The sequence below is a fragment of the Pantherophis guttatus genome, chromosome 1, assembly GCF_059756535.1.
Source record: "Pantherophis guttatus breed Tessera chromosome 1, ASM5975653v1, whole genome shotgun sequence".
NCBI lineage: Eukaryota > Metazoa > Chordata > Lepidosauria > Squamata > Colubridae > Pantherophis > Pantherophis guttatus.
The window spans coordinates 179,477,231-179,503,742 of NC_142063.1; the positions used below are offsets into that span (position 1 = coordinate 179,477,231).

Genomic DNA, 26,512 nt, shown 5'->3' on the forward strand with positions numbered 1-26,512 from the left:
GATCGTCAGATAGGCTTTTTAAAAAATATCTGACAATCAGACAACTCAGCTGGGATCGTCAGAGAGGCTTTTAAAAAAATGCTTTGAAAAATTTCTCTGATGATCAGGCAACTCAGTTGGGATCATCAGAGAGACTTTTAAAGCATTTTTTCCTGCAACCTCTTCAGCGGAAGAAGTGGTTAAAAAAATGCTTTGAAAAGGCTCTGACCATCCCAGCTGTGTTGCCTGATCGGCAGAGGCTTTTCAAAGCATTTTTTGCATTTGCAGAAAAAATGCTTTGAAAAGTTTTTTTAAAAAAAGTTGGCCACACTTACCCAGTCACATTACTCCCCACCACCAAGCCACGCCCACAGAACCGGTAGTAACAAATTTTACTTTTCACCCCTGGATGTCATCCATACCATACCATTCTGGACCAGGATTTATGCCTATTTGAATAGAACGAATATTGATTTTTCTTAGGATGGGTTTCTCTCCATACAACTTTCATTCCTATTACTTCCATCATTTAAAAAAAAGTTTTTGGGAGTGTTTTCCTGGCTTTTTTACCTATTTTACTGCTCCTACAGTCAAATTCTGTATCTACAATTGCATTAAAGTCTCCTACCACACAAATACTTTCATATTCCAATTCTATGATTTTCTTGTGTAGTTTTCCATAAAACTCATCTTGTTTATTATTAGGTGTATATATCCTTATCAACAATATCTGTTTTTAGTTTATTGTTACCTCCACCATCAATATTCTCCCCTCTTCATCTGCAAAAATTTGTCTAGCCTTTATTGTTTCTTTAATGTATAGAGTGACCCCCCTTTTCTTTTGCTGTGCTAATGAAAAATATAGTTTCCCAATTTTGGGGTACTCTAATAGCTTACTATCTTGTTTTTTAATATAGACTTCTTGAAGGCAAATTAAATTTAATTTTAATTTCTCTAATTTATTGAAGAGTCCTTTTCTTTTCATTGGTAAGTTTAGTCCATTTATATTAATTGATAGTAATTTTGTTTCTTCTTCCATTGTTTACTTATTTATATTACTTATTATTTTGGTTTTGTTGTCCTAGTTGATCTTATTTCTCTTTGTTCTTTCTGTTTTGTTCCTTCTCTTTCCCTTCTCTCTTTTTCCTCTGTTTCGGTTTCTTCTTGTTGTGTGTTTCCTTCTGCTGTCACTTCCAACATCTCTGCTTGCTCCCTTTTCCCTTTACTGATCGTAAAATTGTTGTGCACTCTCCACCGTAGTCTAATCTGTGTCTTTTTTCCCTCCAAGTCACCAATATTCCCTCAGGTATTAGCCATCTAAAATTTACCTCATATTTGCTTTCCCTTCTGGGTATCTGCTTCAAAACTACTATTTCTCTTCCTTTGTATTTCAGTCGTGCATCTCTTTCTCTTTGGAGTATTTCCGCTCTTGTTACCTTCTTTGAAAATCTCACGTGTACCTCTCTGGGAACCTTATTTCTTCTCCCATAGCTTGTATATACTCTAAATATTTTTTCCATCCCATAAAGAGCTTCCCGTTTGTCTATTTCCAGTGCCTCTGTCAGTAATTCTGCCATTTTCTCTGCAAGATCATTCCCCTTCGCCTCAACATTTTGGAATTTTAGGAAATATTCTGCCTTGTCCATGTCCAACATAATTATGGATCGTTCAAGATCATTATCTACTTTAGTTAATCTATTCTCCATCTCCTACATTCTTATCTATTTGCTGTGTCTTTTCTTCCACTTTCTGAATCCATTGTTCATTTTTAATAATTATTTGCTGGATGTTGTCTATTTTATCATCCATTTTTTGTTCCATCTTTTGCATCCTATCTGCCATATCGTCATGATTCTTGGCCATGGCTCCTTGTAGTGATTCCTGTAATGATTGAATCATTTTTTTCATCTCTGACTGAAAAGCATTTAATTTTTCATTCTGCAACATGGTGTCAATAGCAGGGTTCCCCAACCTTTTGGACCTCAGGGACCAACAAGTTCATAATTTTAAATCCCGCTGACCACTAATACGAATCCAGCGCACCGCTTGCTGAAGCGCCTGGACTCCCAGTGATGGGATGGGGTCCTTCAGGCACTCCCCCTCCTCTCTCTCTCTCCCCTCTTTCTCTCATTCTGATTCTCTTTCTCTCTGATTCTCTTTCATTCTCTCTCTCTCTCTGATTCCCTCTCTTTCATTCTGTCTCTCTCTCTCATTCTGATTCACTCTCATTCTCTCTCTGTCGCTCTCTCTCTTTCATTCTCTCTTTCTCTTTCATTTTCTGTCTCTTACTCTCTCTTTGTCTCATTCTGATTCTCATTCTCTTTCATTCTGTCTCTCTCTCACCCTCTCTCTTTCTCTCTCATCTCTCTCCCCCTTTCTCTCATCTCTCTCTCTCCCACTCATTCTCTTTCATTCTCTCTCATTCTCTCATTCTGATTCTCTCATTCTCTCTCACTCTCTCTCATTTTCTGATTCTTTCTCTCTCATTCTGTCTTTCTCTCATTCTCTGTCTCTTTCTCTCTGTGTCATTCTGATTCTGTCATTCTCTCTCTTTCTCTCTTCCCATTTCTCTCATCTCATTCTGATTCTCATTCTGATTCTCTCTCTGATTCTCTCTTTCATTCTTTCTCTGTCTCTCTCATTCTCATTCTCTCATTCTCCCTCTGATTCTCTCCCTGTCTCTTTCCCTCTCTTTCATTCTGTCTCTTTCTCTCTTTTTTCTCTTTCACTCTCCCTCTGTCTCATTCTGATTCTCTCCCATTCTTTAATTCTTTCTTTCTTTCTCTCTCTTTCTCTCATCTCTCTCCCCCTTTCTCTCTCATCTCTCTCTCCCACTCTTTCGCTCGTTCCCCCTCTTTCTATCATTGATTCTCTCTCTCTGATTCTCTTTCATTCTGTCTCTCTCTGATTTCCTCTCTTTCATTCTGTCTCTCTCATTCTGATTCTCATTCTCTTTCTGATTCTCTGTCTTTTTCTCTCTTTCATTCTGTCTGTCTCTTTCTCTTTCATTCTCTTTCTCTCTCTCTCTCTCCCCCACTCATTCTGTCTCACTCTCATTCTCTCTGTCTCTTTCTTTCTCTCCCACTCATTCTCTTTCATTCTTTCTCTTTCTCTTTCATTCTCTCACTCTCCATTTGTCTCATTCTGATTCTCTCCCATTCTTTCTTTCTCTCTCTCTCTCATCTCTCTCCCCTTCTCTCTCATCTCTTTCTCTCTCCCCCCTTTCTCTCATTCTGATTCTGATTCTCTCTCTCTCTCATTCTCTCTCTCTCATTCTGATTCTGATTCTCTGATTCTGTCTTTCTCTTTCATTCTTTCTCTCTCGTTCATTCTCTGTCTCTTTCTCTCTCTCATTCTTATTCTCTCTGATTCTCTCTTTCTGTCTCTCCTACTCATTCTCTCTGATTCTCTCTTTCATTGTCTCTTTCTCTCATTCTCATTCTGATTCTCTCTCTCTTATTCTCTGATTCTCTCTCTCTTATTCTTTCTCTTCATTCTTTGTCTCTTTCTCTGTGTCTCATTCTGATTCTCTCTCATTCTGTCATTCTCTCTCTCTCATTTCCCTCCCCCTTTCTCTTTCTCTCTCCCATTCTTTCTCTCCCCCCCCTTTCTTTCTCTCATTCTGATTCTCTCTTCGATTCTCTTTCATTCTGTCTCTCTCTCTCTGATTCTCTTTTTCATTCTCTGCCTCTCTCCCCCTTCTTCTGTAAATTGGGTGTTTTAATCTGTGTTTCGGCCAAAATATTTAATAATTTTAAGGGATTTTTAATATTTGTATTATCTGTATTTTATCTTGGCTGTTCACCGCCCTGAGTCCTTCGGGAGTAGGGCGGTATAGAAATTTGATTAATAAATAATAAATAAATAATAAATTCTGATTCTCTCTCTCTCTGATTCTGTCTCTTTCTCTCTTTCATTCTGTTTCTTTCTCTTTCATTCTCTGTTTCTGTCTCTTTCTCTTTCATTCTCTTTCTCTCTCACCTTTCTCTTTCTCTCTCTCTCTCTCTCTCTCCCACTCATTCTCTCTCTGATTCTCTCTGATTCTGTCTCTTTCCCTCTCATTCTCTCTCTCTGTCATTCTCTGATTCTCTCTCTCTTTCTTTCTCTTTTTCTCTCATTCTGTCTCTCCCACTCTTTCTCTTTCTCTCCTCTCATTCTGATTCTTTGTCTCTCTGATTCTCTTTCATTCTATCTATCTCTCTCTCATTCTGATTCTCATTCTGATTCTCTGTCTGTCTCTTTCATTCTGTCTCTTTTTCTTTCTCTCGTTCATTCTCTGTCTCTTTCTGTGTGTCTCATTCTGATTCTGTCATTCTCTCTTTCTCCCCATTTCTGTCTCATCTCTCTCTTTCTGTCTCCCACTCTCTCTCTCTTTCTCTCACTCTGATTCTTTCTCTCTGATTCTCTTTCATTCTTTGTCTCTCTCTCATTCCGATTCTCATTCTGATTCTCTCTCATTCTCTCTCTGTCTCTTTCTCTCTTTCTCTTTCTCTTTCATTCTGTCTTTCTCTTTCTGTCTCATTCTTATTCTCTGTGATTCTCATTCTCTCTCTCTTTCATCTCTCCATTTCTCTCTCTCTCTCTCCCCCTCTTTCTTTCATTCTGATTCTCTCTCTCTGAGATTCTCTTTCATTCTGTCTGTCTCTCTCTCTCTCTCTCTGATTCTCTTTCATTCTCTGTCTCATTCTGATTCTCTCTCATTCTGATTCTGATTCTCTTTCTGATTCTCTGTCTTTTTCTCTCTTTCATTCTATCTCTGGTCTCTTTCTCTCTGTCTCTTTCATTCTCTCTCTTTCTTTCTTTCTCTCTCTTTCTCTCTCCCACACTCATTCTGTCTCTCACCCTCTCTCATTCTGTCTCTTTCTTTCTCTCCCACTCATTCTCTTTCATTCTCTCTTTCCCTCTGTCTCATTCTGATTCTCTCCCATTCTCCCATTCTTTCATTCTCTCTCTCCCACTCTTTCTCTCTCCCCCTCTCTCATTCTGATTCTTTCTCTCTCTGATTCTCTCTCTTTCATTCTCTGTCTCTTTCTCTCTCTCATTCTCTCTCATTCTGATTCTCTCTCTCTCTCTTATTCTCTGATTCTCCCCTGCCTCATTCTCTCTCTCATTCTGTCTCTTTCTCTCTCTCATTCGGATTCTCTCTGATTCTCTTTCATTCTGTGTCTCTCTCTCCCTCTCTCTCTCTCTTATTCTGATTCTCCCTGTGCCTCCCTGTGCCTCTCCCTGTGTCTCTCTCTCTCTCTCTCTCATTCTCTCTCTCATTCGGTCTCTTTCTCTCTCTCTCTCTTTCATTCTCTGTCTCTCTGTGTCTCATTCTGATTCTCTGTCATTCTCTCTCTCATTTCCCTCCCCCTTTCTCTCTCTCATCTCTCTCTCCCACTGTTTCTCTCTTCCCCCTTTCTCTCATTCTGATTCTTTTTCATTCTCTCTCTCTCCCTCCCTCATTCTGATTCTTTCATTTTGTCTCTCTCTCTGATTCTCTTTTTCATTCTCTGTCTCTTTCTCCCTCATTCTGATTCTCTCTCTCTCTCTCTGATTCTCTCTTTCATTGTCTCTTTCTCTCTCATTCTCTTTCTCTCTCTCTCACCTCTCTCTTTCTTTCTCTTTCTCCCACTCATTCTCTCTCTGATTCTCTCTCTTTCATTCTCTGTCTCTCATTCTGATTTTCTCTCATTCTCTCTCTCTCTCTCTCATTCTCTGATTCTCTCTGTCTCTTTCTCATTCTGTCTATCTCTTTCTCTCTTTCATTCTGTCTCTTTCTGTCTCTTTCTCTCTCTCATCTCTCTCCCCCTTTCTCTCTCTTTCTCTCTCCCACTTTTTCTCTCTTTCTCTCCCTGTCTCTTTCTCTCATTCTGATTCTTTCTCTCTCTCTGATTCTCTCTTTCATTCTGTCTCTGGTTTAAAATCAATATGTCTCTTTATCACTTTTTCCAACCACGTGTGTATCTTAGTCCAATATCTCCTTCCTTCTAAGTATGTCCACCACATATGGTAATATGATCCTGGGATCTGATGGCACTTCGAACACTTCTCCAATTTATTCTTGAACATTCTGGCTATCCTCGTCGGGGGTAAATGCCACCTGTAAAACATCTTATACAAATTCTCCTTATATGCTATAGACATTGTCATTTTATAATTATGTGACCACAATTTTTGCCATTTCTCTAAATCAATACCATAACCAAAATTTTCCCCCCATGCTATCATTGATTCTTTAACTTGTTCTTCTTCCAGTTTTACCTCTAACAAATATCCATATAACTTTTTAATTACATAGTCATCAGAACCCATTAATATCGTATCTAAATTAGTCAAAACTTTATAAAAACCTTGTTTGAGATCTTCTCGATACCTAGAAAAAATTTGCATGTACGAAAACCAATCCATCTTACATCCCTGATCCTCTAGATCTTGCTTTAACTTAAGTTCACCCTTTTCATCCAATAACTCACTATATCTATTTGTTCCCGTTTAAATGTCACTGGATATGAAAAAGCTTCAATTGTAGGTACCCAGACTGGAATCTTCATATAATGATATTTTTTTTATCTTCTCCCAGTTCAAAAATAAAGCTTCACGTATCTGATGACTTCTAAAATACCCCTGTATTTTAGTTCCTTTGTACCATAAGAAGGCATGCCACCCCATCAACAAATCATGTCCCTCCAAATTTAATAATCTAGTATTTTTAAAAGTTATCCATTCTTTAATCCACATTAAATTGGCTGCTTGATAATATAGTTCAAAATTAGGTAAGGCACAACCACCCCTCATTTTAACATCTTGTAACAACTTAAGTTTTATTCTTGCTTTCTTTCCCTGCCAAATATATTTCAAGACCATTTCATTCAAATCTGCAAAGAATCCCTTGTCCAACTTTATTGGAATTGTCTGAAAAAGATACAAAATTCTAGGTAAAATATTCATCTTAATAGTTGCAATTCTACCAATCAAAGATAGCTGCAAGTTTCCCCATTTGACCACATCTTGTCCTATCTGTTGCTTAAGCTTATTATAGTTATTTTCTTTAAGTGAACTACACCTTGCCATCAATTGTATCCCCAAATATTTTACCTTGCTTGTGACCTGCATCTTTGAAATCTCCATCAATTCTTCATTTTGCTTTTTCAACGTATTTTTAGTCATTATCTTTGTCTTATCTTTATTAATTTTCAAACCAGCTACTTTCCCAAACTCTCCAATATTTTCTATCAATTTATTTATTGATGTTAATGGTTCTTCAATAATAAAGACCAGGTCATCTGCAAAAGCTTGCAATTTGTATTCTTCTTTTCGAATTTTCATACCTTTTATCTCTTTTTCTTCTCTATTATTTCTATTTAAAACTTCCAGCATCAATATAAACAACAATGGGGACAATGGGCATTCTTGTCCAGTACCTTTTTCTATCTCAATAAAATCAGTCAATTCTCCACTTATCATTACCTTTGCTGTCTTTTTAGAATATATGGCTTCAATTGCCTGGATAAATTTCCTACCAAAGCTCATCTCTTCCATTTGGAGTGTCATAAATCACCAGTTCACATTGTCAAAAGCTTTTTGTGCATTTAAAAATATCAAAGCCATCTGCTTTTCTGGATGCGCTTCATAATTTTCTAAAGTATCCAGAATTATTCTTATATTATTTCTAATTTGTCTTTTTGGAAGAAATCCATTTTGGTCTGAGTATGAAATTATTCAAGTATCTCTTAAGCCTTTCTGCCAATATTGAAGCAAAAATTTTATAGTCTGAATTTAGCAAGGATATCGGCCTATAATTTTGTTGTGGGTCTGCATCTTCTTTATGAATCAGTGTAATATGATTCATAAGTCCATAAATCATATGGACAAATCAGTCCATGATTTGGGTATTTCCTTTTTTGTCATTATTTCATTCATAACTTCCAATAGCGGGAGACTTAAAGGTTCTTGTAATGTCCTATAATATTCAACCGGCAGACCATCTGGACCTGGTGCCTTTCCATTTTTCTGCTTCTTGATTGCCTCTGTTAATTCCATCATCGTTATACTCCCTTCCAGCATCTCCTCAACATCTTTAGAAATCTGTGGTAATTTTGCTTTTTGTAAATACCTTGCCATTTTTTCCTCCTCTATTGTCTCTCTTTTGTAAAGTTGTCTATAGTATTCTTGTATTATTTTCCTCATCTCTTTGTTTCCAAATTTACTTTGTCCTTGATCATCAATTAATTGTGTTATTTTTCTTGATTCTCTTTCCTTTTTCAGTTTATATGCTAACCATCTTCCAGGTTTATTTGCATTTTCAAAATAATTCTGTTTGACATTTCTTATTTTTTGGGCTAGTTCTTCCTTTTCCAGTAGGTCCATTTTATGCTTTATTATATCCATTTTAATTTTAACATCTTTCTTATGTGGATCTTTCTGGAGTTCCTTTTCACATCTTTTATAGTCATCAGTCAATATTTTGAAAGTTTGTCTTTTCTTCCGATTTCTTTTCCTTGTATAGTCTATAATTAGTCCTCTGGCATAGGCCTTCATTGTATCCCAACGATTTTGTATCGATGTTTCTTCTTTCTTATTTTCCTGAAAGAAAAAATCCAACTCTCTTTCCATTTCCTGTACAAATCTTTCTCTTTTAATATTGTATTATTTAAAGTCCATCTAGATCTTCCTTTCCGCCCTTTCCAAATAGCAATCACAGGATTGTGGTCCGCCCATAAATTTGTTTCTATTTTCACTTGTTCAATATTCAAAGTCAAGTCCATTGTTGTCCATATCATATCTAATCTGGACCAAGATAAGTGTCTATCAGAATAAAAAGTATATTTTATTCTGCCCTCCCTGGACCGGGCTGTGTTAGCAAATTACCGTCCTGTCTCCAACCTTCGCTTTGTTGCAAAGGTTGTTGAGAGTGTGGTTGCGCGACAGCTGCCTCAGTACCTGGATGAATCGACCTATCTAGACCCATTCCAGTCGGGCTTTAGGCCCGGGTACAGCACGGAGACGGCATTGGTCGCATTGGTTGATGATCTCTGGAGGACTCGGGACAGGGGTTGCTCCTCTGTCCTGGTCCTATTAGACCTCTCAGCGGCTTTTGATACCATCAACCATGGTATCATGCTGCACCGGTTGGAAGGGTTGGGGGTGGGGGGCACCGTTTTACAGTGGTTCTCCTCCTTTCTCTCCGACTGGTCGCAGTCTGTGTTGACAGGGGGGCAGAGGTCGACCCCGAGGCCCCTTGTATGTGGGGTGCCGCAAGGATCAGTCCTCTCGCCCCTTCTGTTCAATATTTATGTGAAGCCGCTGGGTGAGATCATCCGTGGTTTTGGGGTGAAGTACCATCAGTATGCTGATGACACCCAGCTGTACATCTCCACCCCAGACCACCCCAATTATGCCCTCGAAGTGATGTCCCGGTGCCTGGAGGCTGTACGGATCTGGATGGGGAGGAACAGACTCAGGCTCAACCCATCCAAGACGGAGTGGCTGTGGTTTCCGACGTCCCGATATAGTCAGTTGGTGCCATCACTGACTATTGGGGGCAAGTCGTTGGCCCCAACGGATGGGGTTCGCAACTTGGGCGTCCTCCTGGACTCACGGCTGTCTTTAGAAGAGCATATGACGGCCGTGGCCAGGAGGACTTTTTATCAGGTTCGCCTGATTCGCCAGTTGCATCCCTTTCTGGATCGGGACTCATTACGCACGGTCACTCACGCCCTTGTCACCTCACGCCTGGACTACTGCAATGCTCTCTACATGGGGCTCCCCTTGAGGAGCACCCGGAGGCTCCAACTGGTCAAGAATGCGGCTGCGCGGGTGGTGATGGGAGCGACGTGGCGCTCCCATATGACTCTCCTCCTGCGTGAGCTGCACTGGCTCCCAGTGGTCTTCCGGGTGCGCTTCAAGGTTTTTGGTTACCACCTTTAGAGCGCTCCATGGCTCAGGACCAGGGTACTTACGAGACCGCCTTCTGCCACCAGTAGCCTCTCACCGACCAGTTCGCTCCCACAGAGAGGGGCTCCTCAGGGTGCCGTCGGCCAAACAATGTCGATTGGCGGCCCCCAGGGGGAGAGCCTTCTCTGTGGGGGCACCTGCCATCTGGAACGAGCTCCCCCCGGAGATATGGAGGATCCAAGACTTACGCACCTTCCGCTGCGCCCTAAAAACGTTTTTATTCCAACAGGCTGGTCTGGCCTAATTCTCCCTTTTAAATTGGGTTTTAAATGTTTTATATAAATTGGATGTTTTAAATTTGTTTCTTGAGCCCAAATTATTTAATCTATTTTTAATAGCTTTTAACTTTTGTATGTTTTTTTTATTTTTATCTTGGCTGTTCACCGCCCTGAGTCCTCCGGGAATAGGGCGGTATACAAATATGATAAAATAAAATAAAATAAAATAAATTGTCTACTTTTCTCATTTCTCCCTCCATATATCTTTCAAGTTTATTTCCTCTACCATTTTAAAGAAGGATCTCGGTAATATCTTTCTATTATGTCTCATTATTTTACGTGCTTTATAGTCCAATTTTTCATCCACGATTCCATTGAAATCTCCCATAATACATATATTATCATAGTCCATTTCAATTATTTTGTTGTGTAATTTTCTGTAAAAGTCACTTTGGTTGTTATTTGGAGCGTAAATTGCTACCAAAAGTAATTTCTTATTATTATCGATTATTTCCACCATCAAAATTCTACCTTCTGGATCTGCATATTTCTGCTCTGCCTCTATTACATTTCTAATATATAGAGCAACTCCTCTCTTTTTGCTTTGTGACAAAGATAAAAAAGTTTTCCAAGTTCTGGTTGAATCAATAATTGTTCATGCTGTTTTTTAATATGTACTTCCTGTAAACAAATTATATCAAATTTTAATTTCTCTAATTTATGAAATATTTTCTTCTTTTATTGGCCGAATTAAATCCATTAAGGTTTATTGAAATTAATTTTCTTTCTTCCATATTCATACTTTATATGTAGGTTTTGTTGCTCTAGTCGATCTAACTTCACGCTGTTCCTTTTGTTCCACAACCCTGCCACAGCACCTTCTGTTGATTCAAACATTGCCAATTCTTCTTCTATAAATTTTATTGGAACTACTGTAGATTGAGTTTCGACTTCCGTTTCTGCTTCTTTCTCTTTGAGGAATTCATCATAGAAAACTCTCGCTTTATCAGTTGTGTTCAATCTATATCTTTGAAGTTGCCAGGTTAAACCTAATCCTTCTGGAACTAACCATCTATAGTTAATTCCTTTTTGCATCAGAATTTTAGTCAAAAATTGATATCCCTTTCTCACCTCTCTCACTTTTCTTGGTATTTGTTTCAGAACTATCACTTCTTTCCCCTTATATTTCAGAGTCTTTTCTCTAGCTGCCTGGAGAATTTGTGCTTTAATCGATTTCTTTGTAAATCTTATATGTACTTCTCTTGGCAGTTTATTACGCATTGCATATCTAGTGTAAACTCGATAAATGTCGTTGACCCCTTCCATCATCTTCTCTTTAGTGACTTCTAAAGCCTCTGCCAGCATCCCATTCATAATATCTGCCAAATTTTCCCCTTTTTCTTCTTCCACATTTTGAAATCTTAAGAAAAATTCTGCTTTATCCATTTCCCATCCAATTAGACCAGTTGTTTCTTGTTCGACTTCTCCCAATCTATTCTCTATTTCCTTCATTTTTTCTTCTTTTTGATCATCTTTTCTTCTACTTTTGCCAATCTTTCTTCATATTTTAACATTGTTTGTTGAATATTAACCACCTTTTCATCTGTTTTAAGCAGCTATTGTTCCATCCTCTGAACTTTTTCATCTGTTTTCAATAACTGTTGTTCCATCCTTTGTTGTTGTTCCATCCTTTGAAGTGTTTGTATAATCGTTTGTGTCAATGATTCTTTCTCTTTCTCTTGTTGCAACATTGCCTGGATAGTAGGTTGACCTCCTGATGGTGACGAAGATGGTGTAGTCGCTGTAACTCCCACTGTCGCTACTTTTCTGCTCATTTTGTTGGATGTTCAGCCAAAACCAATTTCAAAAAACAAGTTTAAAAAGGCCAAGTAAAAGAGGAAAAAATCCAAGGAAGGAAAAAATAAAAAAAAAAAATAAAAAAAAAAAGTAGTTCTTCAGGTTCTTCCAAAACCCTAATCCATTAGATGTTAAAGAAAAAAAAAAGAAAAAATAGAAAAAAGAAGAAAAATAGGTAAAAAAGAAAAAGGTAAAAAAAATAAAAGTCTTCTCCCAAAAAGAAGAAAAAAAGAGAAAAGGAAAATTAAAAAAACCAATTCAATATTAAATCAATAAATCTTCAGGCTCTTAAGGGTGCCTTAATCCAATGAAGTTATATAAAAATCCCAATCCAAAAAATAAAAAATAAAGAAGAAAAGGAAAAAGAGAGAAAAAAAGAAAGAATAAATAGTCCTTCAAACACTTTTATATCCAGAGAGCATACAGAGAGTGGTTTTTTTTCCCCTTCCTTTATCCAGACCACAAATAACCAGGAGAAAGAATATCTGCTCAAAAGAGATCAAAAGCCTTCCAGAGTACTTCCAGGCTCTTTCTTCAATTAAATCCAACAACAGCACCTGTATAAACATTCAGTTGCTCTCCACTCATCTCTCAATACAAGAGCCTCTGTTATGGCTACAGTGTCTCTTTCTTCTTCTACTCAAGTAAATATAGAAACAAAGTTTCTTTCCCAGCAGATGGCAGCATTACACACTCTTTCCTATTCTTTAAAAATTCTTTTCATTTAAAATTAATCAAAAATTACCTAAAAAAGGAAAGGCTTCAGTCCAAATAGCCCAATCAATATCAATCTAAAGAGACAAATTTTAAAAATTTCCAGTACTGCTCTTTTCTTCTCCAGTCCAATCCAGTCCAGTTCAAATCAATAATAAAATTAAGACAACTTCTACGTCTTTCTAATTATATACTTGGGTAAAAAAAAACTAATCTCAGATAAATTCTCCGCTTCTCTTCATTTGCTCTCAATCTCCATTTCATTCATACTTAGAGTGTTCTTTGTATTATTAAAAAAAAAAGTAAAAATCTCACCAATCTGTTCCCTGTTGTTCCTTCTTCCTCCCGAAACTGTCACAGCCTCGGCAGCTTAATGGCTGCTACTCCGCCGCTGGAAAAAGGGCTTTCCTGGGTCAACCAGGGACTTTGTGCCCTCCGCTGCCACAGTCAAAACAAGACTATGGGGTCCAGGATGGACTGTCCAGCAGCGAGGCTATCAGCGGAATTTCTGGAGCCTCAGAATTCTTGCTTGTCTCGCTGCGACGTCAGCTTCCGGTCTCCTCATTCTGATTCTCTCATTCTGATTCTCATTCTCTCTCTGATTCTCTCTCTGTCTTTCTTTCTCTCTTTCATTCTGTCTCTTTCTCTTTCTCTCATCTCTCCTCCTTTCTCTCTCTCTCTTTCTCTCTCTCCCACTCATTCTCTCTGATTCTCTCTTTCATTCTCTCTCTCATTCTCTTTCAAACTGATTCTCTCTCATTCTGATTCTCTTTGATTCTCTGTCTCCTTCTCTCGCTCTCTCATTCTCTCTCATATTCTGTCTCTTTCTCTCTCTTTCATTTCCCAGTTCCAGTTGCTCAGTTTCTAAAATCTATATCCAGTCAAAGGAAGAGAATATTCTTTCAACACCTGCAGAAGAAGCTACTGCTGTTAAAAGTGAAATCATTACTCTAAATCCAAGTGCTTAAGTGACTTCCACCAGTTCACTGGTGTGACTTTCTTTAAAATATCTTCAGCAAACATATATTTCTTGAATGGTTCCCCCTTAGCTTTGAAGTTTATTATAGTTGGCATTACAGATGGATGATTGCTGGATACCCATGTCATAGCTAACTCCTCTTCCTCAGCACTTAAGTTTTGATCCTGATACTGGATATTGACAATATTTGCCAAAAAATGAGCTGGAGACAGTATTTGTCCCATTCATTTTTTTAATGTTTGTAATTTAATTCTGTCCATGTGTGGTTCTGTTTTTAAGTGTTCACTCAGTTCCTTCCAAATTTCAACAGCATCAGCAATAAAACAGCTATTTTTCTGTATTTTGTTTAAAGCTTCAGAGATGGGTTTCAGGATGCTCAGCATATGTTCAACATTTCTCTTAAACCCAATGTTGAGGATTTTGGCCGTGACAGTGCCATCTATTTTATCTCGATTTTCTTCACAAACTGTCATCAGAATAGGCCAGTTCTTGATATACTGCTCAAAATAGTCCACCACAGAGTTCCATCTAACATCTTGTGGGAGCGTTAGCTTGGTTCCACCCATCCTTTTCAGAGCTGCTGCAGCAAAATGATTGTTACGGAAGTATTTAGCAATTTCAACATTAGTCTTTATTTCTGGAACACTTAAATCTTTGGCTAAGAGGTGCAGCAAATGAGCACTGCAACCATATGTTATTAGCTTTGTATTCCCTTCCTGCTCTTCTAAATTTCTTCTCATCTTGGATACATTTGCAGCATTGTCTGTGACCAAACTGCGTACTAGACATTTGAATTTTTGTTCGCGTTATTATAGCTTTTACTGCCACTTCTTGTAAGTATTCTGCTGTGTGTGCATTCTCCATTGAGAGTGGAGACAGCAGCCAGTGGGGGTAGTACTCGCCCAATCAGATTGAAGGACTGAGTCTGCCAATAATTTTTAGTCCAGCCCCTGTTGCCGGGTAGACCAGCTTTTGACTCAGTCCTTCAGTTGGACGGGTGTGTGGGTCTTAGCTCTGTGCTTCTTTCTACTTATATTTCTCATTACGATTTGGAATTTGTGGCTTTTTGACTCGGATTTCCTAACTACGATTTCTACTTTACCCCTTTGACTGATTTTGGACTGTTTGACTTTGGACTGTTTGACTTTGGACTGTTTCACTTCGTTGTGAGTGTTGCATTTCAATTTTGGTATTTTCGGCTTGACTGGCAGCTTCTGGTGATCGGGGCTGCCTTTTCCCTGTCTTCTTCCTTTGTGGAGGGTGGCTTCAGGACCGTTTTTCCCCCTAGGCGGTGGGTTCGTTTAGCACTTTACTAGTTAGTGCCTTCAGCACCTTCCCAAGCTCCCGAAAGGATCGTTGGTGAGGAGTTTCGCGCCATGGAGTCGGCGGTGGCCATTTTGGAGCGCTTTTCGTGCCCCTCCGATATTCCCAGTTTCCTTTATTGACTGTCAAGCCTGCTTGGAGATTCTACTGTCAGCAATTTGCCTTATTATGACTGTCTGACTCTGCGCTCCTGCCACTTCAGCCAGGACTAGCCAGCGCTGCTGGAACCGCACTTTTATACTTGTTTGTGAACAGAGCCAGCGTTGCTGTGAGCGCTATCAGCTGATCGCTTGTGAGCGGAGCTTTGTGCTCCCGTTAGTGCCTGTGGCGGCCGTCGGGGCCTTTTGGACATTGACTTGCCTCAGATTTTCAACAGCCCCTGCCTGTTAGTGCAGCTTGTTTCCCTGTTGCATTTGCTGCACATTGGACTGTGACAGCTTAACGGATGCCATTTTGTGATCTGGCACCTGAGCATCAGCGGCCATTTTGTGGAGTCTAGCGCTCCCCTTTGGATCTTGTGGAGTTTTTTCTGCGCTCCCTTTATTACTGCCTGACCTCTTCCTTGCTGGACTTTATTATTCAGAGGTCTACTAACCACCTTGATGCCTAAAGCCGTGGCTAAATCTAAGCACGGCCGTGGGACCTTTGCCAATGATCAGGGTAAATCAGACACCTCGTCTGTTATCCCTCCGCTCGCCCGGGAGGCCTCCAAGGAGCCATCCCCGGCCTTACATACAGCGCGCTCCCGCCATAAGTCTCACGTCCATCATGTTTCCTCTTCCAAGGCCGAAAAATGACGGGACAAGGTCCTAACAAAATTGTGGGCCAAGGCTAGCGCTAATCTTGTTCAAGCAACCGCTCCTGCCCCTACCACCGGGGATACCGTGGTTCCTGTGGGTGTTTCACGACTGGTTACTCCTGACCAGCTGTCACTCCAGGATTGTCCAGTGGTCATTTTGACAACTGACTTATGGGGCTCAGGTCATCCTCCTTCCCCTCCTCACCTGGAACCTGCGGAGCATTCTGCCAATGAGCCTGTTGAACCTCAAACTCAGCCTGATCCTTCGAGCCCAGCTGTTGCCCAGGATTCCACATCCTTGTCACCCGCTGGCGTTCCTCCTGCCACAGCCTTAACTTGCCAACTCCTCCCGGAGCAACTGCAACAACTTATTGAGGCAGCGGTGCAAAGGTCCCTGGCTGCAGGGTTCCACCCTTCTGGGGGGCTGGGTTCTATGCACTCAGTCATTTCTGATTCTCCAGAGCGGGCAGTCCAGGAGAGCGCACACCCAATTCTCCTTCTTGTTTTCATTCAAGCCATCCATCGGTTCTGAAAGAAGCAGATTACAGTGACTCTGGTCTCTCGGATGATGATAACCTTCCACCGGACCAACCGGTCTTCACTGGACTCTTCCCACAGGCGTTGTTTAAGTCCTTGCTTTTCAAGGCCATTAATACTGCCTGTTTGTCGTCTCCAAATGATGATCCTGTTCCTGCCTCTTCTTCTTCTTCTGCGGCCTTGGATCCCATGTTTGCGGAGCCTTCGAGACCGGTGACTTTGATTCCTATCCCTCCCCTCTTTTTGGATGTGGTACGACGTCAGTGGTCTTCTCCGGGGTCTGCGCCACTCCCGTCCTCGAATGACCGCAAGAACTTCCAGGTGGCCGAGGATTTGGACTCCCTTCTATGAATTCCTTCTGTGGACCCTCCTGTGGCCGCCTTGTTGCCTAATGCCGGTGTTCCCGGGGATCCGGACGAAGGCTTACGACCTGAGGAGCGCCAGTCGGACTTGGTCCTTCAGAGGGTTCATCAAAGTTCAGCTTGGGCGATTAGAGCGGCGACCACAGCGTCGTTCTTCGATCGCACTACCCACTTGTGGTTGCATCAGGGGACTCGCGTGCCAGACAGGACCTGAACAAGATTGTGGCAGCATTGCAGTTTTCGGCGGACTCTACCCTGAATGCCGCTCGTTTTGCCTCCAAGGCTCTGGCCTCTTCCATTGTGGCTCGCTGCTTGGTCTGGCTCCGCCACTGGCAGGCAGACGCCCGACATAAGTGGCGTCTCGCATCTGTCCCTTTCGGGGGGTCCCGTATCTTTGGTGACGCCTTAGATCCCTTCCTTACCGAGACCAGGGACAAGAAGAAAGTGTTGGCTGCGGTTTATCGTAGGGGGGAGTCACGCTTCTCTCCTTACCCTCCTTGCTCACAATTCCGAGGTCCTGACACCAGGGGTTCTGCTCCCTTTTCTTCCCCTAAGTCGTTTAATCAATTCAACAGACAGCGGGGTTCCTAAGATAGGTCCTTCCAGGGCAAACCATTTATTTCCAAACAGCCCTTTTGAGGGGGAGGGTGTTGTTCCCGCCGGCGCCGTCGTTAATTGCATCTCCGGCCTTCCCAAAGGTGGCAGATTGGCCCTCTTCGCCGCCATTTGGGAGCGGTCCACTTCGGACAAGTGGGTCCAGGCCACCTTACGATCAGGGCTGGCCATTGAATTTGTTTCCACCCTTCCAAACTCCTTTGTCTCCTGTCCGATTTCTCATAACCCCGAACGAAAGTCCCTTATGGGCTCAGCGGTTCAGCACCTCCTGACCGTCAGGGCGATTCAACTGGTGCCTCCTGGTCAGGAACGCACGGGCTTCTATTCCCGGGTTTTTCTGGTTCCTAAATCTTCGAGGAGGTGGCGACCCATTCTGGACCTAAAACGATTGAACAGGTATGTTGTGTACTGTAAATTTAAGATACAATCTTTGAAAATGATCCTAGACGGTGTACGGAGGGGTGATCTCCTCTCTTCCATTGACCTCACAGAGGCCTATTTACACATCCCTATCCTCCCTTCCCATAGACAGTTTTTGAGATTTTGTTACGGGGGGGTGCATTACCAATATAGGGCTCTCCCCTTTGGGTTGTCCTCCGCCCCCCGTACCTTTACGAAGGTGTTAGCCGCCTTGGCGGCCTTCCTTAGACTCCGTTCAGTTAGACTTTTGTGTTACCTTGATGATACTTTGGTATTGTCTCCCTCTGCCCAGCAAGCCGCTCTGGATGTGCACCTTACTGTTGAGACTCTGGCGGCTCATGGCTTCTCAATTAATTTAGAGAAGAGCCACCTTTCTCCCTCCACTAGTTTGGTTCATTTAGGGGCTCTGATTGACTCTCTTCAGAGCAAGGTTTTTCTTTCCCCCGAGAGACAGAACAGTCTGCGACAGTTGGTCTCCAAGGTTGAAGGGTGTCGGGTCGTCTCCCCCTATATTCTATCACAACTCTTGGGAAAGATGATCTCTGCAATATCCATAGTTCCCTGGGCACAGCTACATGCCCGGGAGCTTCAATGGTTTCTCTTACCATTGCAGAAGGCGGGCAGAGGCATTTCGTCCAGGCCGGTTCCAGTTCCTCAGGCCGTTCGCCGGTCCCTTTGATGGTGGCGTTCCCCCGCTCTCGCAGCGGATTGCTTCTTCCTTGAGCCTCTGAGGGTGATGGTGACGACGGACGCCAGTCTCCTCGGCTGGGGAGTTCATTGCCAGGGCCATCTGGCGCAAGGGACATGGACTTCCACGGAGTCTCGACATCCAATCAACTAGCTGGAGCTGCAAGCTGTCTTCCTTGCCCTGAAGGCGTTTCGTCACCTTGTGTCCAGGGCTCACGTTCTCGTCCTGACAGACAACGTTGCCGCCAAATCGCACCTGAACAGGTTGGGAGGCACCAGGTCGAGATCACTCCTGACGGTGGCAATGAAATTGGGGCTATGGGCAGAGCTCCACCTATGCTCCCTTCGGGCGGAGCACATCCCCGGTGTGATGAACTCCCAGGCGGATTGACTGAGCCACCGTCGAGTGGACAATGCGGAGTGGCGTCTCCACCCACGCATTTTCTGGGACCTGTCTCTCCGGTTCGGCACTCCGATTGTTGACCTCTTTGCAACGCACGAGAATGCGCAACTTCTGAGGTTCTTCACCCGGTATCTGGATCCTCATGCTGCCGGCGTCGACGCTCTACGGACCCCGTGGCCAACAGGCCTTCCCTATGCTTTTCCCCCGACGTCCCTCCTTCCCAGGGTCATCCGCAAGATCTTATTCGAGCGGGCAGAAGTGATCCTTGTGGCTCCTCATTGGCCCCGGAGACCCTGGTTTGCCGACCTCGTGTCCCTCTCGGTGGCCCCATCGTGGCACATTCCTCTCGAGGACGACACCCTCAGGGTGCTCTGAATCACCCGGACCTGTCCTGGCTCAATCTGATCGCTTGGCGGTTGAGCGGAGCATGTTGAGGGCGGCTAACATTCCAGCGGACGTTATTCGAACATTGCAGGCCTCCCGCCGTTCCTCTACGGATTGTATTTATTCTGCAACCTGGTGGGCCTTCTGCTCCTGGTGTGGCCAGAACGGTATACGCTCTCTCCAACCATCCATTGTGAACATTCTGTTTTTTTTGCAGGAGGGCCTGTCCCGCGGTCTCTCGCCTAACACCTTATGGCGGCAGGTGGCCGCTTTGTCCTCTGTCCTTGCCTGTGGTTCCTTGTCGTCCTTGGCCCAGCATCCTCTGATCCGCCGTTTTCTCCGGGGCGCCACAAACCTCTGATCTCCTGTGCTGCATAGATAACCCTACCTGGGATCTTCTGCTGGTGTTGAAGTTGCTGATGGGCCCTCCATACGAGCCGTTACGAACCACTAGTCTCCGGCTTCTCTCCTGCAAGGTCGCCTTCTTGGTGGCCATAACTTCTGCCCACCGCATCTCAGAGATTGCAGCTTTGTCAACCCGTTCTGACGTTTGTGTATTTCACTCGGACCGCGTTGTCCTACGCTTGGACCCGATATAAAGATATAAATTTGGAAGCAGGGACGAGACAGGGTTGACCCCTGTCTCTGACCCTATTCTTATTAGCAATGGAAATTTTAACAACTTTGATTGAAGAGGATTCAGAATTAATAGGTTATAAAGGCATCAAAGTTAATTTATATGCAGATGACACTCTTGTCATTTTAAATAATATTACAAATGATATAAAAAGAGTTCAAATGCATTTGGAAGAATTTGAAGATATGACTGGTTTGAAAGTAAATTGAGCAAAATCAGAATTATTAATGGAAATTGATAGGGAAAACAAACTAGAAAAATTACAAAATCAATTTGGAATTAGGATAAAGGATAATTTAAGATATTTAGGTATACTTTCACTTAAAATTAAAAATTTAAAGAAACTAAATTATGACATAGTAATAAAAGAAATTGAAGAGAAAATTGGGAAATATAAAAAACTAAAGTTATCTTGGTTTGGTAGAGTAGCTATATGTAAAATGATGTTACTTCCTAAATTTAACTTTTTAATTCGAGATGCTTCCGATTTTTTTAGCTGAGAAGGACATTGAAGTATATCAAAAAAAATTAGATAAATTTTGTAATGGGGATAAAAAATCAAGATTGATTAAGAAAATGTGGTATCAGAACCAAAAACAAGGTGGTTTAGGAATTCCAAAATTATTAAACTATTATAGAGCATTTAATATAAGAACAGTAGTAAAAATTTTAAAAGGAGATGTTGAACTTTGGGGTAGTTTGGAAATGAAGGAAATAAAGAAGTTTGGTTACAAATGGTTTTTGGAAAATTTTAAAGGTAAGGTTAAAATTTGTAATTATTGGTTAAATAGTTTGACTAAAAATTGGGACAGAGTAGCAAAAAAATTAATACCAGACGTATTGTATTTAGGTAAACTGAAAGAGAATTGCCCAATGAAATTAAATAGTAACAGAGAGAGGATTATAATAGAAGAGAAAGTGGAAACAATTAGTGAATGGTTGAAATTTACAGAAAATGAAATGAGGAAAGAGGAAATTTATGGAAAATTAAACATTAATTGGTTCGAAAGAATTCAAATGAATAAATGGAATAGGAAATGTAAAGAAAGGAATGATGAGAGTAGGAAGGAAACGGAATTTGAAAACTTGACATCTCGAATAATAAAAGATGAAATTGGGTCAAAGGGATTAGTTAGCAAAATTTATAAAATTATTAACTTTGATAATAATTCACAAATGGTAATGAAAGAGAATTGGGTAAAAGAACTGGGTATTGAAATTTCTAATCAACATTGGAATATGAACTGGGTTAGCAGAATAATGAGGACATTATCAATAAGGATTAAAGAACATAATTATAAAGTTATTTGGAAGTGGTATCTGACCCCAATAAGACTTTTTCAAATGGATAATAAAGTGGATAAAATGTGTTGGAGATGTAAAGTGGAACTTGGGACATATGTTCATATGTGGTGTAAATGTAATGGGGTTGAACTTTTTTGGTCTAGGATAGAAAATAAAATATTTGAAATGATTAAGAAGAGGGTCAAATTGAAATCGGAAACCATATTATTATTAATATTGAATGAAACAACATTAACAACTGGAGAAAGAGAATTAGTGAGGATTTTGGTTATAATGGGGAGAATTATAATTGCTAGATATTGGAAATTAAATGCTGACTTAAAATTAGAAGAATGGTATAATGAAACATGGAAATTTGCATTAAATGATAAACTGACTTGTGATATTAAAATTAGAAGTGGTATATACAAAGAGAATGTTTTTTGGAACACTTGGCAACCATTTGTGGACTTTGCACTTGGGAGATTGAATGAATCGGCGCCAGTACCCTATCAAAGAGATTTTTGGAAGAATTGAAGACTATAATTTCCTAAAACTTCCTTTCCATTTGTATAGCACGTTGGGGGGGAAATTTTTTCTTTCTTTACTATTGATTTTTGTATTGTTTTTTTTTCTTTGTTATTCTTTAACAATAAAAATACCATAAAAAAAAGAAAAAGAAAGAAAAAGAAAGACAAGAAAGCAAAATGGTTGTCTGAGGAAGCTTTGCAAATAGCTGAGAAAAGAAGGGAAATGAAAGGCAAGGGAGAAAGAGAAATCTACACCCTGTTGAATGCAGAATTCCAAAGAATAGCTAGAAAAGATAAGAATGCCTTCTTAAATGAACAGTGCAAAGAAATAGAAGAAAAAGATAGAATAGGGAGGACCAGAGATCTCTTCAAGAAAATTGGAGATATGAAGGGAATGTTTCATGCAAAGATGGGCATGATAAAGGACCAAAATGGCAGGGACCTAACAGAGCAGAAGAGATTAAGAAGAGGTGGCAAAATTACACAGAAGAACTATACAAGACCTGCAGTTGGTCAAAATCTCTGTCTTGTAATGTGAAGAATTAATAGAGCTAGCAAACTGTTGAAGTACAGTTTTAGCCCATAAGAAAGCCAATGAAGCCAAGACTTTTCTCAAGGAGAACCATTCCTCATTCAGCACAAATTAATGCACTTGAGGCACAGCAAAAAACCTGGAAGATAGCATGCAAAAAGGAATGAATTTTAGGGGCTTAGGGATGTTACAGAAGCATACCTGTGAATTGGAAAGCATCTTTGAAACTGATTTAACTTTAAGCAGCTTTATGGCTGCCAAGATCATCTATTGACTTCTGCAGTAACAAAAATCATAACATTACCTTGGTGCTGTTATTGCCTTTGTTGGAGACTCTCATTTCTCTTAAAGAAGACAGTTATAGATCTTAATGCCAGGAGGTGATCTTCACAGTTTTGACAGCTGAAGAAAATAAATTACACTCCTCCTTTGCTTTTTTGCATCAACTGGGTACAGCCAATATGCTTAGCCATAATATGCACTAGTACAGTGATGGCGAACCTTTTCAGCACCAAGTGCCCAAACCAGAATGTGTGTGTGTGCAGGCGCGCAGGCGCTGGAGCCCTGGAAACTCTAAGACCAGCTGGGTTTTTTGTCTCCAGCACGCGCATGCGCTGGCCAGCTGGTCTTCACACATACCAGTGACGGAAACCTGAAGACCAGGTGCACATGCACGTGTGAAGATCAGCTGGCCAGCGCACATGCCTGCGCCGGAAACCAGAAGAGCAGCTGGCAATGGCACATGTACCCACAGAGAAGGCGCTACATGCCACCTCTGGCACGTGTGCCATAGGTTCGCCTTCCCGGCACTATTAAGTATCAGTGATTGAAGGAATTTATTAAGATCACACCTCTAGTATTTTTATGGCATATTTATTTAAAAAAATTTTTCAAAATACTAGGATAGATATGTGCAATATTATATTAACGGCAAATAAAGATAAATTATTAGATAAAATGCTATTTGGACCCTGCACATATTATTCTGGACAGAGATATTTTACGGTGAAGAAGATGGGGAAAGGGTAGCAATGCAATTAAAGAGAGGAAGGGAAAGGAAAATATGGACAAATCAGTACTGTGGAAGAAGTAGATAAGCTAACTGGGCATGCATAGGGCAGCAGAGCACCCTAAATAAGGGAAAGGAAGAAGCAGAAAGACTAGCCTGCAAATATGCAGTTTTTTAATATTGTTTTTATTATACATTTTCCTTTATTATACATCACGTTTCCATTTTTGCAATGACAGTGTACTGTCTGTATCAAGTCTCTTTTAAGTATACAGTACATAGTATTATACACCCTGATTATAACCATTTTTTTCATAATTATACAATGTAGTCTCTTTAAATATACATAATTTTATACATCTTCGTTATAACCGTTATCCTCATAGTTATACCTTCACTCTATACGCTTTTAATCTATAATCAAGTACAGTCCCAATGGTAATATTATTTAGTATATATGTTTATACAGTATATATCTATATCTATCTATTAAATTACTAATCTCTGCACCTGTTATCTAACCATTTGTACAATAAATCCCATGTTAAGTAATATTCTGTTTCCTCTTTATCCTTAATTAAGATTAATAATACTATCAAGAATATCTTCATACCTGAACATTTTTTCCATTCCTAACATATTAGGATATATCATGGCCTCCATTGTAGATATCCATTTCGGAACCTTTGTATAATGTGCATGTCTAATTTCTTTCCAGGTCTGCATTAATGCGTCCCTTGTTTTATGCCTGTGGAAGTATGTCCTTATCTTTTGGCTTTTATCCCACAAATGGGCATGCCAGCCTCTCTGCAAATCGTGTCCTTCTAATGTCAGGATTCTTTTATTTTCTAAGGTGGCCTATTCCCTTAGCCATAACAAGTTTGCTGCTTTGTGATAAACTTCCCATGCTGGGAGTCCAAAACCGCCCCTATTCCTTTTATCTTGTAATGTTTGTAAGGCAATCCTCGGTTTTTTCCCTCCCCAGATAAATTTCCTGGTGATGCTGTTCAATTCTAAGAAAAAATTTTTATCTAGATGAACTGGGGTGGTTTGGAAGAGATATAATAGTTTAGGCAGGACGCTCATCTTTATTGAGGCTATCCTGCCTAAGAGTGATAGTTGTAATTTCCCCCACCTTTCCAGATCTTGTTTAATTTTATTAATTAAGGGTTTGTAATTGTCTTTTTTTAGGGTTGAGCATCTTGCTGTTATCCAGATGCCAAGGTATTTTATTTTTTTAACTATTTGCAAGCCTAATGTTTTCTTTTGGTCCTCTGACAAATTTTTGGTTAACATTTTAGTTTTTGTTTTGTTCAATTTAAATCCAGATACTTCTCCATAACTATCCAATATTTCCAAAAAATTTTTCCCTGTCTCTAATGGTTCTTCCACAATTAAGGCGACGTCATTGGCAAATGCCTGTATTTTGTAAATCTCTTTCCTAATTTTTAATCCTTTTATTTCATTATTGTTCCTAATTCTTCTTAATAGGCTTTCTAAAGCCATTATGAACAATAACGGTGACAACGGGCATCCTTGCTTCACCCCCTTCCTAATTTGAAAAGTTTCTGTCATATCTCCATTTAATAAGATATTTGCTCTTTGCTTATCATAGATTGTAGTTATCATCTTCTCAAAGTTTTCTCCAAATTTCATCATTTTGATTTGCTGAATCATAAATTCCCAATTCAAATTATCGAACGCTTTCTGGGCGTCCAAAAATATCAGCGCCATTTGCTTCTCTGAATGTGTTTCATAGTATTCTAAGGCATTGGTCACTGTTCTCAAATTGTTCCTTATATGCCTTCCGGGAAGGAATCCATTTTGATCTGTGTATATTATGTTATTTAAATTTTTTTTTAATCTTTCCGCTATCACACTCATAAAAATTTTATAGTCTGTGTTTAGGAGGGAAATTGGCCTATAGTTTTTTATTGATTTTACATCAGTGCCTTCTTTTGGCAAAAGGGTGATATATGCCTCCCTCCACGAGTCCGGAATTCTGTATCCCATCAAAGCCTCATTGCATATATCTAGTAATTTTGGTAAAAGTATTTCCTCCAAATCTAAATTTTTGTACAATTCTCCTGGGAACCTGTCTGGGCCTGGTGATTTATTGTTTTTGAGTTTAGATATTGCTGTCTTTAGCTCTCCTATTGTGACTTCCCTGTTCAGCATTTCTTTTTCCTCCTCTCCTATCCATGGGAGTTTTTCCTCTATCAGATATTGTTCAATTTTTTCCTTCGGGATTTTCTCCTCCTTATACAATGTTGCGTAGTATTCCCTTGCTATTTCGAGTTTATCTTCCTCTTTATTTCGTATATTCCCGCTCTTCTAATAGGTAGATAATCCCTTTTTCATTCTCCTTTTTCAATTTGTACGATAGCCATCTGCCCGGTTTGTTTGCATTTCCGAAGTAGTATTGTTTGGAGCGTTTTATCTTATAAAAAATGCTCCAAAACGCTGTCATCTCTTCTAACCATCTTTTTATCTTTAACCAGTATTTTTTTGCCGTTGGACAGGTCCACTACATGTGGTAATAGGATCCCAGTACCTGTTTATATTTCCAACACTCTGGCGACATATTTTGGAATATTTTTGCCATTCTTGCTGGTGACAAGTGCCATCTATAGAACATCTTGTACAGGTTTTCTTTGTATGCGGTTGACATTGTTAATTTGCAATTTCTTTTCCACAATTTTTGCCAATTGTCTAATTCTATGGCATACCCAACCTTTTTTGTCCATACTATCATGGTTTCTTTTACATATTCTTCTACCATTTTAAAGTTATACCTTAACTATGCTATATGCTATGCTTATAAATTTTCTTCATTAATTTATCATCTGTCCCTAATAATATCGGGTCCAATTCTTGGGGTTCCTTATAAAATCCATATATTTCTGCATCTTTCTTATGTCTCATTTGTATTTGGATATATGGCCAGCAGTCCAAGTCAGTTCTCTGATTTTTTACATTCCTGTTTTGATTTTAAGTCCCCTTGTTCGTTTAGTATATCTTTGTACCTTACAATTTTATCCAGATCTAAAACATTAGGGTATATTAGTGCTTCCATCATGGATAGTCAGACCAGTATTTTCATATAGTGATTCTGTTTGATGTTTTCCCATACTGACAACAGGGCATTCCTGACATAATGCCTTTGAAAGTATCTATGTAGTTTACTTTTCCCGTACCATACAAATGTATTGTAAATCATGCCCTTCTAACGTCAATATTCTTTTGTTCTTCAAATTTATCCACTCTTTCATCCATGTGAGCACTGAAGCCTGGTAATACAGCT

The 26,512-nt window shown here is 40.2% G+C and overlaps 1 protein-coding gene across 8 annotated transcripts in view; it reads left to right on the forward strand.

Moving 5' to 3' along the window:
• The window catches only part of SH3BP4 (SH3 domain binding protein 4), a 72,515-nt gene that overhangs the window by 3,620 nt on the left and 42,383 nt on the right, over window positions 1-26,512 (forward strand). For 2 of the 8 annotated variants that reach the window (XM_034426217.3, XM_087885350.1), the window contains exon 2: window positions 24,400-24,432. The exons of the other annotated variants lie outside the window; for them this stretch is intronic. The gene's annotated coding sequence lies outside the window, so the exon portion shown is untranslated. The remainder of the gene's footprint in view (window positions 1-24,399; window positions 24,433-26,512) is intronic. 8 annotated transcript variants of the gene reach the window in all.